Source organism: Helianthus annuus, chromosome 16 (assembly GCF_002127325.2).
Source record: "Helianthus annuus cultivar XRQ/B chromosome 16, HanXRQr2.0-SUNRISE, whole genome shotgun sequence".
Taxonomy (NCBI): Eukaryota; Viridiplantae; Streptophyta; class Magnoliopsida; order Asterales; family Asteraceae; genus Helianthus; species Helianthus annuus.
Window position 1 is genome coordinate 147,361,142 of NC_035448.2, and position 4,729 is coordinate 147,365,870.

Genomic DNA, 4,729 nt, shown 5'->3' on the forward strand with positions numbered 1-4,729 from the left:
TTGTGTGGATGTTTGTGGTGGTGAAGTGTCATCATCTAGGACAACATTGGTTACCCTTCTCCTTTTGGGTTCAGGAGAGGTTGGTGGTGTTTTGATGGATTGAGTGGTAGTGATTTGAGTGGAAGGTTGCTGACTAACAATTGTTGGAACAACTGGTGTTTCAACCACTATTGTCATTACAACAGATGATGTGTCATCTGAAGTCTTCTGCTTTTTAGCAGTAGATGATGATGGTGATGAAGTTGTTTTTGGTGGTGAGGTGATTTTTGGTGGTGATGATGTTTTCGGTGAGGCAGTGGTTAAAGTGGGAGCAGTAGTTGTTGGAACAATTGGTGTTTCAACCACTGTTGTCGTTACAACAGATGATGTGTCATCTGAAGTCTTCTGTTTTTTATCAGGAGAAGATGGTGGTGATGAAGTTGTTTTTGATGGTGAAGTGATTTTTGGTGGTGATGATGTTTTTGGTGAGGCAGTGGTTGAATTGGGAGCTGTAGTTGTGGTGTGTGTTGAAGTGGTGGCAGTTGTTTGGGTAACAGCTGTTGAAACCACTGAAGTACCAACAGTTGTTGATACAACAGGAGTTTTAACATCTGTTGGTTTGGGAGATTGATGTCTAGTGGGCTGCTTTCTTTAGACCTTAGGATTTTCTTCTTACTTTGGTTCTGAAATACCCTGCTCATTCATTTCCATAAAAACTCTCTTCTCCTGTTCAAACCTTGATTTGTCCTTTGCCTGCATATTCCTTTTTACCCTTGCTTTTGCATCAGCAATGGCATTTGTGGTTACATCAATCTTTTTGGAACCATCTGGCAAAGGGATGTCTGCAAGCATACTTGAATTGTCCGATGCAATGTACAATCCATCTTCATATCCTTTCTTTGTCAACTGCTTCATTTTCTCCCCCTTTTTGGCATTAGCTGGTGGTGGGTTGTCCACAAAGATGATAGAGGGAGGAGCAGTGCCAGTGGTGTTTAGTAAATGGGCCTTGATTGCCTTGATATCTGCCTGGGTGTCTTTAAACCTTGCTTCCATGAGATTTCTGACCTTTTGAACTTGTATCTCATGTTGCCGATCAGCTAATTCTCATTGGTGGTGTAGCAGAGGTTGAAACAAACTCCACAGCTCATTTGGAGTGGGAGCAGATGAAGGAGCAGCTGCTGAAGTTGGTGCAGCAGTGGGTGGTACCTTTTGTGCTTTCAACAACTGTTGCAGCATGTCTTTGATTTCTGCAACAGATGTATCAAGCTTGTCAACTCTATTCGTCAACTCTCGGTACATTAAACCATCACCCAACTTAATGGGATCATCTGATTTCCCACTAACACTGGTTGTATCAGTGGTCGCCTTTGGAAAATTTTCCCAAAAGTTATCCAATGATGCCCCTTGTTCTTGGTATTGGGGACTTCTTTCCTCAGCAATTGATAACCTTTTAAATGTACCAGTAGTTGGAACAAACACACCAGTGGTTATCAGAGTTGCTGCAGAGGAAATTGCCTTCAAGGAAGTCTGATTTATGAAACAACTGGCCAGTTGTAGATCAGTGGATCCAACACCTGTAGTTGCTTCTTCGCTTGAACTACTGACAGGAAGTACTTGTACTTCCTGCAGTGTAACCTCCTTTGCTGTTGTTGGTGGGTTAGCAATGATAGGGAGTTCAGACTCAGTCACTTATGGTGGCATGCACTCAGTGATAGGTGGTTGAGAGGAACTGATTTCTGTCCGAGCTATATCAACTGCATCCAACAAAAGTTTTGTTTGTGCAGCAATTTGAGAGGTGAGTATGAGTGTGGAAAGAGAATGGCCCCGGGAAGTGGGCTGTGAATGATAGTATCAAGTGATTCTAGAGCATCATAATTTGGTGTCCCGGTTCTTACAACCTGTTCTTTTTGAGAAGAAGCAGGAGGAGTTTGAGGCTCGGGTTGAGATGTTTCTACCATCTGTTGTGAGGAAGTAGCAGCAGTGGTTTCTGGTGACTTTTGTGTTATCACTGGCAGTTGCTCTGGGATCTCATCTTCCAGAGTTGCCTTTGTTTTAGGTTTGGGGGGCTTTTGTATTTTCTTTTGTCTTGGTCTTTTGGTGCATTTAGGTGTGGGTTTCACAACAGTTGTTTTTCTGTTGTGATCACCTTTAGCAGTGGACTCAGCAGCAGGTGCCTGAGGAGCAGTGGTAGCTGCTAAAGTCTGCTCAGGAGCCTCTACTTGTGTTTTGGACACTTTTGATAGCCTTGTAAATGTTACAGGTGTAAGGCCATTTATTTGAAAAGGTTTACCCTGCATGAGTACATGAGCATCTTCCTTTCCAAATTTCTTTTGAAAATAAAAGCTTAGGAACCTTGGAAATAGTAAAAATGATTTGCTAGTAACATTTTTGACCAAGTCATCAAAGATCTCCTAGGAATAGTTAAAGTTTTCCCCATGCAAGATAGCATAACCGAGGTATTGGATCTTTAATGGAATTTCATTAAAAGCAGTGGTCTTGTTAGAAACACACATTAAGAGAGTATGAAACAAAAACCTTGTGGCAGGAGGAAAACTGTCTTTTTGCAAAGTGTCTTTTTTCATTTCCTCTGCATAACCTCTTTCTAAAAAATCTGTTCGATACTCTACTTTTGGGAAAGAAGTTTTACCTAGAAGATCATTGAGTTCAAATACTTCAGATATTGTTTGTGGTGTGATTTTAACTTAAACACCCTTTATCGAGGAATTGATGGCTATGGGTATTTCATCTTGAGATTCAAGTTTTGCATTTTTCCAAAATTCCCTCTGGGTTGCCAAGTAAATCGGAGCATCAGAAGTGAACAAAGTTTTGTACTTTGAAGACGAAAGAGCATCTATGACGGAACTGAAGGTTTTAGTGTTACTCGGTTTTGTCAACAGACCCAAGTAGTTATGGGGAGCTTTGTATGGAATTTCTATGGCCTTTTGAGTGGATTTCTCAGATGATGAAGACGGTGATTTTGCCATTTGAGGAAGAAGGACGATAAGGAATTTTGAGAGAAATGGAAGATAACTGCTTTGAGAAAAGGAATTTTGAAATCGATTCGATAGTAAAAACCCTGTTTGGGGGGTTTTGATCAGGGTTTTATAGGGGAAAAAGTGAATGCTGACATGGCAGTGGTTACAAAAGATTTGACCGCTATGTACTGTCCACGACCCAACCCTTGATGAGTAATGGAAGACAGTTGTTTTATGAAACCAGTGATGAAATAATATCAGTGGTTGTAATGCTTACAATGAAAACAGTGGGAGACTTTAAGCCATCAGTGGATAGCCTATCAGTCCTGATGGTGCAATGTTGAGATTATTAAAATAAACTATTAGAATGGATTTTTGATTTCCTGAAAAGATTTTGATACTTTTATAATTCATTCAAAATTTTCATTTTAACTATTTTTAAGATGCATGTTGAGATTATTAAAATAAAGTATTACACGCTAGAGTTACGACTTGTTAGGATTTCGTAGGTAAAATTGTAACAATTAGGTAAAATTGTAATTTCATTGTAATTCAATTTTTTAACTATCAGTTGATAGCATACATTGATTGAAACACAAATGTTTGGTCACTCAGTGGTCAACATGAAGAATGAAGAAACAGAGGTTGAACATCAAACCAATCCTTCACAATATTAAACATCTGTTAACTTACCAAACAGATGTTCAGACAAAATTCAACATCAACATAATCTAAATCTTACTCAAACACTAAATAATAAGTAAAAAGAAAACACAACTTAGATTCATAAAATTAAATTTATTCATTTATTCATGATCTTTAAACTAAAAGTCCAATAATTACATCACACACTGAACAATATTAAAGTTCAAATCTAAGAATAACAGTAAGAATTAAGAAAGTTTAGTTTCAACTCCATCGATTGCTGAACCTCTCGATGTATGTCCTTCAGCATCGCCATGAACTGCACGTCTCTATCACCGCACTCTATATTACTGGCATCACAAATAAGAAACAAACCTAAAATGAAAATGTCTCTTCTCAACTGTTGTAGCACATCTGAGTTTCCACAATATTGGACGAATCTATCTATCTATACTTTCTATAAAAGGAGAAAATCTTCCTGACAGAATTTAACAAAAATACATATCGTCCGTTGAAGCTGCAACTTTTCATGATAGAAGATACATACCGTCCGTTAAAGCTGCAACTTTCACATCAAAGAAGGTAGCACATGCAACTTCACACGATGTTGCAACAATGATACTGCAACATCGATATTGAAACGTTGGGCGGTGCTCTTGCCTATTGAACTACAATCCCAGGGAAATAAGAAGAGATCTAGCAGAAATTTTGGATTCCTTTTTATTCTCTCGTATCAGGTATTTATTAAGAACAAGAGTGTTCTACCATCTGATAGTAGATTGACAAATTGTTGGGCCGAGCTGGATTTGAACCAGCGTAGACATATTGTCAACGAATTTACAGTCCGTCCCCATTAACCACTCGGGCATCGACCCAACGCCTAATTTATTTTAGACGTTCCACAATATTGTCCCCAGGCAGATTTGATAAATACATATCACTTGATCTAAAATACAAAGTCCCACTGAGTAGACTATTAGAAGGACTTGACAAATATAGATCACTTGATAGAAAATCCCACTCCTATCGTCTTGAGTCTTAGTATACCCCAGAGGGACTTGAACCCTCGTTTTCTCCGTGAAAAAGAGAGGTCGTAACCGCTGGACCATAGGAGCCTATGGCCACCTTGA

The 4,729-nt window shown here is 39.0% G+C and overlaps 1 non-coding gene across 1 annotated transcript; it reads right to left on the minus strand.

Moving 5' to 3' along the window:
- Positions 1 to 4,390: 4,390 nt before the first annotated feature.
- On the minus strand, positions 4,391 to 4,474 carry TRNAY-GUA. Its single transcript has one exon. It is a non-coding gene; the product is annotated as a tRNA-Tyr (tRNA).
- Positions 4,475 to 4,729: the final 255 nt, after the last annotated feature.